Source organism: Manis javanica, chromosome X, assembly GCF_040802235.1.
Source record: "Manis javanica isolate MJ-LG chromosome X, MJ_LKY, whole genome shotgun sequence".
In the NCBI taxonomy this organism is placed as follows: domain Eukaryota; kingdom Metazoa; phylum Chordata; class Mammalia; order Pholidota; family Manidae; genus Manis; species Manis javanica.
The window spans coordinates 40,828,428-40,845,581 of record NC_133174.1 but is presented as its reverse complement, the minus strand read 5'-3'; positions in this window follow the sequence as shown (position 1 = coordinate 40,845,581).

The following is a 17,154-nucleotide window of genomic DNA, read 5'->3' as shown; positions in this document are numbered from 1 at the left end:
CCCAGCACCTTTCCCTAATAAAGTGGAACTCTCCGGTGAATTGCTGCTGTGTGTCGCTCCTTTTCTTTCATATAGTGCAATAATAGTTTATTGCCTAAAGGTGTGGAAGCAATAGCCTAGCAACAGGCCAGTTACATCATCAGGTGGTTTAAGTTCAGTGAGGATCCTGACCATAGGTACCCCAACTTCCCCCACAGATACCGTCTCCTCTAATGTTCATAGGAGGATGAGCAAGTTGGTAGCTCTATGGTATGGAGACCCAATCCAGAGGAAATTAAAATGGGTCTTCAATCCTAAATCTCAGTGTCCACACTGACTCCCAAGGCAATCTACCATATCCGGTCTCATAACTCTAATGTTATCTTTCCAGTACTGGGCTCTCAGTTCTTCCAGGCTTATTCCTATCTTTTTCTAACATTGAACAGAGTCCCCAAAAGAATGTAGGCATGAGTGAAACATTCAATAACTGAAAAATTATATCCCCAGTGAGAACACAGATTTCTTGAGACAGACATGTTCATCTCCTTCTGTAGTGCCCACCACAGCATGCAGCAGAATGCGATGCCCTGGGGAGAGTAGTCAGCCCAGGTGAGGAACTGAATGGGAGCATTTCTGTGCAGTCTCTCCCTACCCACAGGCAGCCCAGAGACCTGGCAAAACGTGATCAGGAATCCAGGAAGCAAACACTGCCATCTGTTGGAGGAAACTCCTAGCTAGGCAAAGGAGAAATGCCTACTTGGCATCTACCTTTTGGAGAAGGACCAAATTCCCACTAACCTATGACAAATGCATCACCAACCCAGAAGCGATTATTTCCTCCCCTGTACCTCTTTCAGGTGATAGGCATGCTACTGAGAGAGAGGAGCCAAGAGAATCAAGACTTTCCACATTTCACAATCACAAACGAGGATGTCACTACACGCACTAATGTTGAGCTCCTCTCCTCTCCTGGTACACGTTCACATACTGCTATTATAAAGATTCAGGGTAGTTGTATCCTACCCACATTCAGAAGAGGACTCCGTATTTGTTGACCATGAAGAAGAGACTAATAGTTCCAGTTTGAGAATATAGCTGGCCAGGTCAACCTCATTACCACTTAATCCAGTGGAATCTGGAGTCCTGATTCATGATCAACCATCAAACAATCCTAATGTGACCTAAAGCATTAGATAGCTCATGGCAATGGATGAGGCTCTACATGGGAAAGATGTTTCAAATGTAAAACACTATAGTATATTTATGTTAATTTTTTAAGTGCCACTTACTGAGGACTCACTATGTGCTAGAGATCATCCTGAGAGCTTTACCTGCATTTGTCTGTTTAACCTCTAGAATTCTGCCAGATACACATTATTCCTCCCACTTCATAGCTGAGGAACTTAAGCACAGAGTTGATTATTAACCTAAGACAGACAAGGTTGTTAGTGTGCCCAGTGGGAAAGTGGCTGAGTGAGGATTTGAATGCAGGTCCATCTGTCTCCAAAGTCTAAACTCTCCCAACCACTACATTTCTATAGGAAGAAACTTAAAACTTGGGAATTACTGGGGATGCTGTTATTTCTTAACATACCTAGGAGACAGTTATACAATGTGACTAATTCATGTGTGGTATGAGGACCAGCAGCCCTGCCTGGAAATGTTGGAAATGAAGAATCTTGAGCCCCAACCCAGACTTCCTGAATAAAAAGTGGGCATTATCATAAACAAGATCCTCGGGGGTTTTGGGTGCATGGTTGAATTGGAGAAGCACTCGCCTGGAACTCTGCTGGGCACCATAAGGCACTAACAAGTGAAATGTTCCATTCCATTCAGATATCCTGGAGTGCCTCCTGCTGGAGAAACACCTGTGTTTCGGGGACTACTGCCTGGATTCAGGCCCTTAACTCTGTCTGGCTCACTCATTTTATTAAATCCATTCAGCTGCTTATTCTCAATTTGATACATGGAGGCACTGAGGATTCAACAGTGAACAATCACAAAGCACAGTACATATGGAGAACTTACATTCTACTAGTGGAAGGCAGAAATTAAACTCATATTAGTAATATATCTGGTGGTGTTAAGTTCTGTGGGAAAAATGAAACAGGCAAAACATTAAAAGTGTGTGTGTGTTGGGGAAGAGAAGTTTGAGATTGGAAGATGTATTAATTATTTAGGGCTGTGTAACAAATTGTCCCCAAATGTAGTAGCTTAAAACAATGTTATTGTTTCACAGTTTCTGTGGGGCAGAAATATAGATGTCACTTAGCTAGGGTTTCAGGTTCTCTCACAAGATTCCAATCAAGATATGAGCTGAGGCTGCCATTATCTCAAGGTTCAGCTGGAGGAGGATCTACTTCCGAGGTGACTTAAGTGGTTGTTGACAGAGTTCAGTTCTTCCTGGGCTTGTAGATTAAGGAAATCAGTTTTCTTTGCAAGGCCTACTTCCATGTGGGGCTCACCACAGGGACTGACAGCTAGATTCCATCAGAGAGAGCAAGACAGAGTGAGCAAGACAAAAGCCAGTCTTTTTGTAACAATCTCAGAAGTGACACCCCATCACTTTTGCTATTTCCTGTTTGTTGAAGCAGCAAGTGATTGGGTGCCACCCACAAAGGAAGATAATTACACAGTAGCACAAATACTGGAGGCATGATCATTGGGAGCAATCTTAGAAGTTGCTTACCACAGAGAGAATGGAAAAGACTCGAAATGAAATGGATCTTTTTTGAAAGGAGTCTGTTAGATAGTGTGACTTCCTCCAGGTGCATTCAGTAATCAGGTATCTGTAAGGACAGGTGACATAAGAATGAAATGTTAAAACTTCTCTGTGTTGCAGATTTTGTGTCAGTTAATAATAATCAGGTTTAGAGATGTCCTATGGAGTTAAAATGGATTCTTCAGTCTTAAGGAGAATTGACAAATAGTTGTGGCTACATTGCTGGTATCCCTTTATCTGTTTCAAGGCAGTATTGGGCAGGAGGTAGCATGGTGGTTATGAGTTTGCTTTGAAAGACAGCCTGGGTTGAACTCTTGGTTGTAACTAGGTGACTTTGAGAAAATTGTTTAACTTCATTAAACTTCCATTTCCTCATCTTTAAAAAAGTTGTGGGAAGCAAATGAGGTAATACACGGGAAGTACTTAGAGTAGTACCTGGTGCATAGTAAGTTTTCTGTGAATGGTCTTTGTTGTTATGCCCCAGCATAAGGTTTATATTCTCCTTGATATCTTCTAGAATTTTTTAAAAGCTACTTTTAGATCCAAAAATGAGGTTTTCTTTGTGACTGCCCAAAAGAACAAAAACTTCAGGTTGTTCCCAATGGGCCCACAGATACAGTAAGATGAATAAAAGATTATAACAAGTCCAGATTTTTTGGAAGGGCACATAATATTTTACATATGCCACAAATAAGAAACTGATAAAATTATTAGGGCTATTTCCTCCTTTTCTTCCTCCAGGTAACCTGCTAGACTCAGGATGGTAGTATGTACTTGATGGACAGTAGCTTTCCAGCTTGTAGATGGTGGCCTTTATTCATGTAGTAGTCAGATTCTAATATCAGCTTGGAATCTCTAAATTTAGTCATTCCTGTGGAGTTGAGGAGGAAGGAGTTGACAGTGGCCAGGTAGCAAAAGCCACAGAAGAAAGTGGACTAAGCAGGGGATGACATGCCAGACCCAGAAGTTTCTTTTCAGCCTTGTTTCCCCAAGTGGCTGCTAAATCTTGAGTATTCAAGTCCAGCTCTGCTCCCATCTTGGCATAAGAACAATATTAATTGTAATAACATCCAGGTGTAGGAATGGTTACTATTCTCCTGGAAGCTGGAGAAAATCTGGAATGCCATTATTATTACCTAAAGGATCCTTTAAGATCCAAGTGCTGCTGCTTTTATTTTTGTATTTTTATGACAAACATGGAACTCCCTGGACCTTCCTTGGTCTCTCTGCAGATCTTCTTCTTTTCCTTGACCTCTTAATAGTGGATACACCAGTCTATTTCTTTTAATGTCATTAAATATATTTGGGATTAAATTTGTAAAAAAGTGAAACAAGCTGAGGGAGAATGAGGTACCAAAGACAAGCACACATCCAAGAGTATTTGTATTGAGAGGCAGGCCAAATAGAATAAATAAGTAATTATCTTTCTGAGCAGAAAGACAAACAACCACTTCAAAGAGTACTATAAATTGAGACCTTACTTGCTCAAAAATTGTTATTGAAACCCCACAGCATTAGAAAGAAGCTGAACATCATGGTTTTGCAAAATCCCAGGAGATATTTCTGATGTTGGTTTATTTCAACTTACCCTAAGCAGGAGGTGCTGGAGTCAAATAATTCTTGGCATTCTCCATCTGCAAAGGGCAGAACTTGGGTCTTCTACCAAAATGGAGACAGACAAGACAATAAGTATCTAAAGAGCCCCATGCCAAAATCACCTATCACTGTCATTCCCCTGCCCCAATACCTGTAATCCAGCAATCAAGAGAAAAACATCAGATGCACCCAGATTGGAGGAAATTTTACAAGATACCTGGCAGTACTCCTCAAGACTGCCAAGGTCATGAAAAACAAGGAGGTATGAGAGAATGTCACAGAAAAGAGGAGATGGGGGAGACATGACAATGAAATGCAATGTGGTATCTGCATTGCACTCTAGAGCAGAGAAGGGACATTAATGGGAAAAACTGGTGAAATCCAAATAAAGTTTGGAGTTTTAGTTAATAGAAATGTATCACTGTGGGTTTCTTCACTTTTGACAAATATACCATGGAAATGTAAGGCCTTAATAATAGGAAAAACTGGGCAAAGGGTATACAGAAAGACTATCATTTTGTCAAAAATACTTCAGACATGGGGAGGTGCTCAAGATGGTGGTGTGAGTAGGGCGATGGAAACCTCCTCCCAAAACCATACATATTTTGAAAATACAACAAATACAACTATGCCTAAAGAGAGCCCAGAAGATACAGTACAACAGCCAGGCTACATCGACATCTGCAAGAACTCAACATCTCATGAAAAGAGTAAGATACAAAACTGTGACCCGGCAGGACCTGATCACTTCCCCACTCCAGCTCACCAGTGGGAGGAAAGGAATCAGAGTGGAGAGGGAGTGGAAACACAGGACTGCTAAATAACCAGCCCTAGTAATCTGCACCAGGAGCACAAATACACATTGCATGGTGTACTGTATATTAGAGAAATGGAAAAGTAAAATCCAAGATGGAGACTGTGAGCGGGTCCCAAAGCCAGCTCCCCTGGGACAAAAGAAAAGCGGGCACTTTAAAAGTCTTAAAGGGACAATGGCTTAACAGGTGGACAAAACCGTCCTGGCACACTCAGCCTAGCATGCTGAGAATTTTAAGGAACTTCAGGTGCCCTAACCCCCCAGGTGGCAACACAGCTCCGACACCCCTCACAGCAATAAGGAGCCTGCCATTCATTGCCCCCTGCTGGCACTGCAAGCAAACCAGCAGACCTGCCATTGCTGTGGACCAGCCAGGGAGTAGCCCCACCCACAGCAACCACACAGAGTCTTCTCCCAGTGCACAGCTAACCAGACCAGACCCAGAGGCTGCCGCCAGCATGCAGCTGCCTGGCACAGACAGAGGAGGCTGGCACAAAGTCCGGAAGGCACGAAGGGGCACCATTTTCACAGGAGAACACACCTGGCATGCCTGAAACACCAAGCAGTGCCCTAGGCCATTCTGAGGGCCGGCCCTCCCATGATAGCTCAGGGACTATACCCAGAGACTGCTCCTAGTGTGCGGGTAACTGGCACAGGCAGCAGAGAAGGGCAAGGTGACCAGCAAGCAGGAAGGACTTTGTTTTCCTAGCTGACACACATGCCACTTGCCAGCAACACTTCTATCACCGTGAAAAGACAGAAGAACCTGGTCCAGTCCAAAATCAATCAAGCAATGTCAGAGAGAGGGCCTGGTGAGATAGATATAACCAAACTTCCTAAAAAATAATTGAAAATAAAAGTCATAACCATGCTGATGGAGCTGCAGAGAAATATGCAAGAGCTAAGGAATGAAGTCCAGAGGGACATAACAGAAATGAAAGAATTAATAGAAGGACTTAACACACTGGATGAGGTACAAGAAACTGTTAATGGAATAGAAATCAGAGAACAGGAGTACAGACAAGCTGAGGCAGAGAGAGATAAAAGGATCCTTAGGAATGAAAGAATATTAAGAGAACTGTGTAACCAATCCAAATGGAACAATATTCACATTATAGGGGTACAAGAAGATGAAGAGAGAGAAAAAGGGATAGAAAGTGTCTTTGAAGAAATAATTGCTGAAAACTGCCCCAAGCTGGGGAAGGAAATAGTCTCTCAGACCAAGGAACCCCACAGATCTCCCAACACAAGGGACCCAAGGAGGACAATACCAAGACATATAATAATTCAAATGGCAAATATCAAAGACAAGGACAGAGTATTAAAGGCAGCCAGAGAGAGAAAAAAATCACCTACAAAGGAAAACCCATCAGGCTATCATCAGACTTCTCAACAGAAACCTTACAGGCCAGAAGAGAATTGCAGAATAAATTTAATGCAATGAAACAGAAGGGCCTTGAACCAAGAATAATGTATCCAGCAAGATTATCATTTAAATTTGAAGGAGAGATTGAACAATTTCCAGATAAGAAAAGCTGAGGGAATTTACCTCCCACAAACCACCTCTACAGGATATTTTAAAGGGACTGGGCTAGATGGAAGTATCCCTAAGGCTAAATAGAAATCACCAGAGGAAAAAAAAAATCACAGCAAAGGAGACTAATGAAATACTAAATAAAGGCAAAAAATAAAAACAGCTATCCACAAAAGTAGTCAAAGGAAACACAAAGGAGTACAGAATAAAACACCTAACATATAAAGAGTGGAGGAGGAAGAATAAGAAGGGAGAGAAATAAAGAATCATCAGACTGTGTTTATAATAGCATAATAAGTGAGTTAAAATTAGATGGTTAGATAGTAAAGAAGCTACACTTGAACCTTTGGTAACCAAGAATCCAAAGCCTGCAATGGCAATAAGTACATATCTAATGATAATCACCCTAAATGTAAAAGGAATGAATGCACCAATGAAAAGACATAGAGTAACAGAATGCATAAAAAAAAGCAAGACCCATCTATATGCTGATTACAAGAGACTCAGCTCAAACCTAAAGATATACACACACCAAAAGTGAAGGGATGTGGTGTGGCATGCTGCTCATGCTGTTTGACAAGGTCCAGGCATGAGGAGGAATCCCGAAAGTGAGGAAACCTCATAGCTGGCCCCTGCTAATTCCCTCACTTATTTTTGCAGTTATGATGTTGGTGATTGGGCTCATATATGGGAAATTTTATGTATCTAAGATTGGTTCATCTTTAGTAAATAACATAACCCAAAATATTGATCAAAGCAGCAATTCTAGAAATGAAAGCAGTGTTATGGGACCAACCATTCCAGGCATATTGTCACAAATAAGTGAGGCAGAACAACCCAGGCCTTTCTTAAAACTAGATGCAGTTTGTCCTCCCTTTTGTAACAATTCAAATATGACTAACCAGGATTTCTTTAGAATATTGGCAGAGAAGGAGTTATGGGAACCTGAGCCATGGAAAAACCCATTCTCCTAAGAAATGTATATGAAACACCAAACTAATAAAAAAAGATTAATAGTCCCCACTACCCAGGGCCCCCCTTATGTTGCTTATAATATTAGAAGACACCTCTGGTACCCTCCTCAAAGAAAGAATTTATGAGCAAAATAGGAAGATTTACATTTATAAATATCCCATATATAAAACTTTATTGATAAAATATTACTATATTAATGCTAAGATAGTAAGAGCACATTTAGCATTATTATATGAAGGATTAAAGGATTCATTCTACAATTTCAAATGAATGTTTAAAGGCCCTGGTGCAAGGCCCTGGTGTCTGTGAATGCAGGAGGAAAGGTGTAAACATTTAAAATTGTAGAATGAATATTATGAAAGAATAAGGTGTTCCTATTGTATTCATAGGAATGATAAAAAATGTCAAAACTTACGGGTGATAGAATACCATCCCTAGACTTCAGATGTAAGCCTAAACCCACAAGTGTAGGATAGGATTTAATTAATAATATAGCATTGCACTCAATAAGCAGAAGACATATAGCTTGCATTTTATATAACCTGCTTAAACTTTATATAGCCTTAGACACATATCTTAAACTCTATGCTTAAAAACAGACATTATAAACAACACGCTGCCACATGCCATTTTTCTGTCTAGCACCTAGTACATAACCTACATCTCTGGTAAAAAACGTTAAGGGAAAGTTAAACATTAAATGTTACAAAGAAGCTGTCCAAAGAAATGATAACATCTGAGCTAGAATTATACAAAAACTGAAAGGAAAAAACATTGCACCATCCATGATCAAAGAAAATGTGTAACATCATGTAAACCTTAAAAAGATATAAAAATAAAGGCCCTGCCGCTTGATGTCAGCAGATGTTTCAACCTTGATTGGGTGTTTCATTTCCTCATTCATTTACTCACTTGCCGACGCTGTCCTTTCCCTCGTGACCCACACCTCCGCTGGAGCTGGACTCTGGCAGGGATGAAACAAGATATTTCATGCAAACAATAGGGAGAAAAAAGCAGCTGTTGCAGTACTTGTATCAGACAAAATAGACTTCAAAACAAAGAAAGTAACAAGAAATAAAGAAGTACATTACAGAATGATAAACAGGACAGTCCAACAAGAGGATATAACCATTTGTGGGTAAAATTGAAACATTTCCAGAATATCTCACCTGGCTTTGGTACATCTGCATATCAACAGGCATTCAGAGGTGGAAAGAAGCATGGCTTTAGTGCATTTGCATCTTTCCCCAGGGGTGGAGAAGTCATCTCCATATCAATGGGTAATTACCTGGGCAACAGAGGGCTTATTGGTACCTGAGAGGTGAGGGGGATGGCCGGTGTGGTTGCAGCTGGAGCAGAGAAGAAAGACGGCCTGGAACTGCTGTTTGTGAGCAATAAACAGGTTTTAAACTTTATTTCTCCCTTTGACTGATTTTGGTTTTTAGAGGTATTTTTCCCCCAGGATTTCCTTTCCTTGGACTTACAATTGGCATAGTATTGGCAGGATTCCTGTGAACCCGAAATCTGTCACAATGGGTGTGACCTTTGGGAGGGCCACCCCTAGAAATGATGGGGAGAAGTGGCGCTCACACTGATGGACATTTGTCTACACTCATGTGGTCATGGGGGCACCACCACCTCTGCTGGCCACACCAACCCTGGCCCATGGCCTGAGCTCCTGCTGCCAGCCAGAGCCTGGCCACAACCATGGAAAGGACCAGAGGTCTGGGTCACCTTGAGGCAACTGGCTGCTGTGTACCACACCTTGCTGGCTACAGAGCCCATCACTGGAACAGCTCCAACCAAGGTAATAACCTCCTATCCCATCACGGGGTGAGTGCGAGACTGGACCCAAAGGCCACGGAGTGGTGTGGTACAGAAACCTACAGTATATCATGTGTCTGGCCACTTGCCTTTGGCACCCTCAGGGAATGATGAAGCGGACACATTGGCCCAGATGCGCTGGCTAGAAGGAAAGCCTGCCACTGATGTGGCCCAATGGCTACATCAGTGTTTGTTGAACATGGGGCAAAAGACAATGTGGACCCGTTGGTGGGGCTTGCCTTTCACCTTTGAAGAAGTCAGCCGAGCCTGGAAGGAGTGCCTGGCACATTGTGCAGATCAGCAAACCACCAAGAGGGGCCTAGAGTGTCTCTCTGCAGCCTATGGTCAGTCGCCGGTTACTGAGAGCAATTGAGGTACCCACTGTATTGGACATGTGTTGCAAGGATGGGTGCAGCAATTAGGAGTAAAATGGACATGGCCCTGGACATTTCAACACATGGATCAGCGATGGCTGGCTCTTCTGGCACCTTGGGGAAAAAGCCTAGAAGCTGGCTTTCTGTGTATTCCTGTAATAACAGCAAATTGGCCCCTGACAATCACAGTTATTTGCTTCTATGGTCTTTGTGTCCTGGATGCGCCCCCCTGGCTGCAGCTGCCGCATGATGACTGGAATGGACGAGCTTTGGACTTAATCTGCATGGGACTTTGAACCTAGCTGAATCCTCTGGCTTGAGAATTATGATTATGTTGCTGTTGTCAAGAAAATAATGTTTAAAGAGAGGCTTGAAATTGTCTAATGTTTGGTAAAAGTTTTGTGAGCAATATAGCATGATTGTTAGGAATGAGTAAACAAGTGTAGAAACGTATGTTGTGCTTAGTGAGAGATTGTACTGTAAAGTACATTTGCTTAATCTGCATAGGCTGAATCCTCTGGCTTGAGGATTATCAATAATTTATTGCTGTTGCTACTGCATGTTACTAGATTGGTCAGAAGAGGGGGATCGAGTAAATTGTAAGGTGAGATTTCTGGAAGGGTGAATTGTAGGTAAAATAGAAACATTTCCAGAATATCTTGCCTGGCTTTGGTGCATCTGCATATCAACAGGCGTTCAGAGGTGGAAAGAAGTATGGCTTTAGTGCATTTGCATCTTTCCCCAGGGGCGGAGAAGTTCATCTCCATATCAATGGGTAATTACCTGGGCAGCAGAGGACTTATTGGTACCTGAGAGGTGAGGGGGAGGGCCGGTGTGGTTGCTGCTGGAGCAGAGAAGAAAGACGGCCTGGAACTGCAGTTTGTAAGCAATAAACAGGTTTTAAATTTTATTTCTCCTTTTGACTGATTTTGGTTTTTAGAGGTATTTTGCCCCAGGATTTCCTTTCCCTGGACTTACACCATTATAAATATATATGCACCCAACACAAGACAACATATGTGAAACAAATACTAACAGAATTAAAGTGTGAAATAGAATGTTATGCATTCATTTTAGGAGACTTCAACACACCACTCACTCCAAAGGACAGATCAACCAGACAGAAAATAAGTAAGGACACAGAGGCACTGAACAACACACTAGAATACATGGATCTAACAGACATCTACAGAACTCTACACCCAAAAGCAGCAGGATACACATTCTTCTCAAGTGCACATGGAACATTTTCCAGAATAGACCACATACCAGGCTACAAAAACAGCCTCAGTAAATTAAAAAGATTGAAATTCCACCAGCTAACTTCTCAGATCACAAAGGTATAAAACTAGAAATAAATTGTACAAAGAAAACAAAAAGGCTCACAAACACATGGAGGCTTAACAACATCCTCCTAAATAATCAATGGATCAATGACCTAATTAAAACAGAGATCAAGCAATACATAGAGACAAATGAAAACAACAGCACAACTCCCCAACTTCTGTGGGACAGAGCAAAGGCAGTTCTAATAGAAAGTATATAGCAATGCAGTCCCATTTAAAGAAGGAAGAACAATCCCAAATGAATAGTTTAACGTCACAATTATTGAAACTGGAAAAAGAAGAACAAATGAGGCCCAAAGTCAGCAGAAGGAGGGACATAATAAAGATCAGAGAAGAAATAAATAAAATTGAGAAGACTAAAACAATAGAAAAAAATCAATGAAACCAAGAGCTGGTTCTTTGAGAAAATAAACAAAATAGATAAAACCCTAGTCAGACTTTTTAAGAGAAAAAGAGAATCTACACACATAAACAGAATCGGAACTGAGAAAGGAAAAATCATGATGGACAATACAGAAATACAAAGAATTATTAGAGAATACTATGAAAATCTATATGCTAACAAACTTGATGACCTAGAAGAAATGGACAACTTTCTAGGAAAATACAACCTTCCAAGAATGACCCAGGAAGAAACAGAAAATCTAAACAGACCAGTTACCAGCAACGAAATTGAATTGGTAATCAAAAAACTACCTAAGAACAAAACCGCTGGACCAGGTGGATTCACTGCTGAATTTTATCAGACATATAGAGAAGACATAATACCCATTCTCCTTAAAGTTTTCCAAAAAATAAAAGAGGAGGGAATACTTCCAAACTCATTCTATGAAGCCAGCATCACTCTAATACCAAAACTAGGCAAAGACCACACAGAAAAAGAAAATTATAGACCAATATCCCTGATGAACATAGATGCAAAAATACTCAACAAAATATTAGCAAACCGAATTCAAAAATACATCAAGAGGATCATACACCATAGTCAAGTGGGATTCATCTCAGGGAAGCAAGGATGGTACAACATTTGAAAATCCATCAACATCATCCACCACATAAACAAAAAGAAGGACAAAAACCACATGATCATCTCCATAGATGCTGAAAAAGCATTCAACAAATTTCAACATCCATTCATGATAAAAACTCTTAACAAAATGGATAGAGAGGGCAAGTACCTCAACATAATAAAGGCTATATATGACAAACCCACAGCCAATATCATACTTAACAGTGAGAAGCTGAAAGCTTTTCACCTAAGATCAGGAAGAAGACAGGGATGCCCACTCTCCCCACTATTATTCAACATACTGCTGGAGGTCCTAGCCACAGCAATCAGATAAAACAGAGAAATACAAAGCACCCAGATTGGTAAAGAAGTCAAACTCACTATTTGCAGATGACATGATATTGTACATAAAAAAAACCTTAAAGACTCCACTCCAAAACTACTAGAACTAATACCTGAATTCAGCAAAGTTGCAGGATAGAAACTTAATACACAGAAATCTGTTGGTTTCCTATATACTAACAAAGAACTAGCAGAAAGAGAAATCAGGAAAACAATTGCATTCACAATTGCATCAAAAAGAGTAAAATATCTAGGAATAAACCTAACCAAGGAAGTGAAAGATCTATACCCTGAAAACTACAAGACACTCTTAAGAGAAATTAAAGAGGACACTAACAAATGGAAACTCATCCCATTCTCTTGGCTAGGAAGAATTAATATTGTCAAAATGGCCATCCTGCCTAAAGCAATCTACAGATTCAATGTAATCCCTATCCAAATACCAACAGTTCAATGAACTGGAACAAATAGTTCTAAAATTCATACGGAACCACAAAAGACCCTGAATAGCCAAAGCAATCCTGAGAAGGAAGAATAAAGCAGGGGGTATCTCACTTCTCAACTTTAAGCTCTACTACAAAGCCACAGTAATCAAGACAATGGTACTGGCACAAGAACAGACCCACAGACCAGTGGAACAGAATAGAGAGTCCAGACATTAACCCAAACATACATGGTCAATTAATATATGATAAAGGAGCCATGGACATACAATGGGGAAATGACAGCCTCTTCAATCGCTGATGTTGGCAAAACTGGACAGCTACACGTAAGAGAATGAAACTGGACCATTGTCGAACCCCATACACAAAAGTAAATTGGAAATAGATCAAAGACCTGAATGTAAGTCATGAAACCATAAAACTCTTAGAAAAAAACATAGGCAAAAATCTCTTGGACATAAACATGAGTGATTTCTTCATGAACATATCTCCCCAGGCCAGGGAAACAAAAGCAAAAATGAACAAGTGGGACTATATCAAGCTGAAACACTTCTATACATCAAAGGACACCATCAATAGAACAAAAAGGCATCCTACAGTATGGGAGAATACATTCATAAATGACAGATTCAATAAAGGGTTGACATCCAAAATATATAAAGAGCTCATGTACCTCAACAAACAAAAAGCAAATAATCCAGTTAAAAAATGGGCACAGTATCTGAACAGACACTTCTCCAAAGAAGAAATTCAGATGGTCAACGGACACATGAAAAGATGCTTCACATCGCTAATCATCAGAGAAATGCAAGTTAAACCACAATGAGATTTCACCCCACACCAGTAAGGATGGCCACCATCCAAAAGACAAACAACAACAAATGCTGGTGAGGATGTGGAGATAGGTGAACCCTCCTACACTGCTCTTGGGAATGAAAATCAGTTCAACAATTGTGGAAAGCAGTATGGAGGTTCCTCAAAAAACTAAAAATAGAAATACCATTTGACCCAGGAATTCCACTCCTAGGAATTTACCCTAAGAATGCAGCAGCCCAGTTTGAAAAAGACATATGCACCCCTATGTTTACCACAGCACTATTTACAATAGCCAAGAAATCAGTAGATGAATGGATAAAGAAGATGTGGTACATATCCACAATGGAATATTATTCGGCCATAAGAAGAAAACAAATACTACCATTTGCAACAACATGGATGGAGCTAGATGGTATTATGCTCAGTGAAATAAGCCAGGCAGAGAAAGACAAGTACCAAATGATTTCACTCATATGTGGAGTATAAGAACAAAGAAAAAACTGAAGGAACAATACAGCAGCAGACTCACAGAACCCAAGAGTGGACTAACAGTTACCAAAGGGAAAGGGACTGGGGAGGATGGGTGGGAAGGGAGGGATAAGGGAAAAAAAGGGGCATTACTTTTAGCAGACATAATGGAAGGGGGCGCAGGGGGAGGGCAGTACAACACAGAGAAGACAAGTAGTGATTCTATAGCATCTTACTATGCTGATGGACAGTGACTGTAATGGGGTATGTGGAGGGGACCTGACGATGGGGGGAGTCTAGTAGCCATAATGTTGCTACTGTAATTGTTTATTAATGATACTAAAATAAAAAAAATGAAGGAACAAAAGAAACAAAAAGAAAGCTTAAAGTGGTACCTACTTTCTTTTTGAAAGTATGAATATATTTTTTAAACCATCCAATTGAACACATGAATGTATTAACCTCATATGTCCATGGCAAGGAGCCAATATTTCATCTGTCATGGGGAGTATTAAGGGAGAAACACATTTTTTTTTCCTAGAAGCAAGAGAAGAATGTTTAACAGAATTAACATGAAAAAAAAGACAAAGAAACTAGTCCCTGAAATAAAGGCACCATTAATAAGGAAGAGTAATAATATTGCTCATTTATTGATGCTTCAAACTATTATTTTCCATTGTTGGGAATAACGCAATAGCAGTTCATTCTTATGTGTCACAATCGTCACATATATATGGATAAATATACAAAAATACTAACATTGCATGGTGACTAAGCATTTTTGGAATAAATCAAGTCTAAATCACAGCATGCATAAGTCACTTGTATCTAAACTTAATTTATACTGGCACAAATTTTCATTAGCATACCAATACTTTTTAAATGATGTGATAAAAATGTCTAGCTGCAGGAAGGGAGGGACTTCTAAAATGGCTAGGCAAGGAACACGGCAAATCCTCTCCCAAAAGAGCAATTACAAAAGTGGACAAAACTGGCAAAAACATCCAGTTAAAGACTCTGGAAACTGACCAAAATCGTATAACAAACTGAGAAGTGCTTATTCAAGAAAATCTACTGAAATCTCAGTAACAATGGTTGGAGTCTATGGTGTGTTATCCCGGAGCTGCTCCTCTTCCTTCCAGGTCTGAGACACAGAAGTTTCACCAGGAAAGAGCAGGCCCACAGGATAAGCAGTTAAGCTGCAAGAGGAGACTGACTTTATTTATTTAGGGCAAAGTGAGGAAAATTCCATGCCCAGGGGATTATCAAAAACAAACGTGATCTCAGTAGCTAACAATCAGGAAACATCATAGCTAGCCTGAAATCTCAATACTAACTGGGGCAAGCAATAAATCAACAAGGCAGTCATAAATTTAACAGGGAGATCCAGGGGATGAAACAGACAAGAAAGGCCCTTGATAAGATCCTATTTATCCCAAGTGGTCCAGAAGACTGTGCACATGAGTAAATCTGCATGCGTATTCAGGAGAAACTGCAGCAGGCCCGACAAGCTGCTCAACCCTGCCTGAACATAAAACACTGTGAATGTACAAAGTAAAAGCCAGGATATATTTGGAAAATGACTGTACTTTGAAATGGAACTGGCACAGGCCCTAACAAGCTACCCAGCCCTGGCTGAACATAAAATACTGTGAATGTAGAAAAAGCCAGGATATATTTGCACATGGCTGCAGTTTTAGTAGTTTGCATCTCCCCAAGCTGTACACATACATCCATCAGCAAAGGGTAGATATACCTTACTGCTTCAAGGTGTTTAAGTACAATCTCTGATCCATCACTGACTGACAACTAGGCTGTGCTGACCCAGGGCCTACCCTAACAAACCCAGGCTTAAATATATAAAAACAATGTCTATAAAAATGGAACAGAAACCAAAGCAGTCAGACACTGTGAGGAAACAGACTTAGTCCAAGCAGGTCATCAGGGCATGATGGGGTGAGAATCAGAATCCAGAGCTGCTATAATATATTATTTAAGATGTCCTGTTTTCATCCCTCCCCAAAAAAGGCACCAAAAACAAACAAACAAGAAGTTACAAGGTGTGCAAGAAAACAGAAAAATGTGACCTCCTTAGGAAAAAGCACTCAATAAAAACTGTCTATGAAGAGGCCCATACGTTTCACTTAGTAGACAAAGACTTCAAAACAGCTATTATAAATACAAATAAAAGAAATAATGTTTAGAGAATTAAAGGTAAGTATGATGGCAACAACTCATCAAATAAAAAATATCCATAAGGAGAGAGAAACTTTTTTAAGTACCAAATGGAAATTTTGGAGTTGAGAAGTATGACCGAAATGAAAAATTCACTATAGGTTCTCAACACTGTATTTGACCTGTTAGACAAATGAATCAGTGAATTCGAAGATAGAGCAATAAAGACTGTATAATCTGAAGAACAGGAGGAAAAATGAAGAGCGCCTCAGAGACCTATGGGACAACAGCAAATGTATCAACATACCTGTTATAGAAATCTCAGAAAGAGAAGAGATTGTATAGGGCAGAAAAAGTACTTCAAAAAATAATGTCCACTCACTTCCCAAATTTGATGGAAAACATTAACTACTTGCTTACCATCAAGTTCAACAAACTCCACGCAGGGAAAACACAAACAGATTCACACCTAAACACACCATAGTTAATCTGTTGAAAGACAAAAACAAAGAGAAAACCACCATGTTCTTTCTCTGTTCTAGAAACCAGTCCAGATACCACATTGCATTTAGCTGACCCCTGATGTAGAGTTTAGATGAGGGGTTTTGTTTGGGGGAATATGTGTACAGTGGTCACCTAATACTTGCTTTACAATGCGGTGACCTCCCTTAGAGCAATAAATGTCACTTCTAGAAATTTACCACAAGGAAATAATCGTGGTTGCACACAAAAATTTG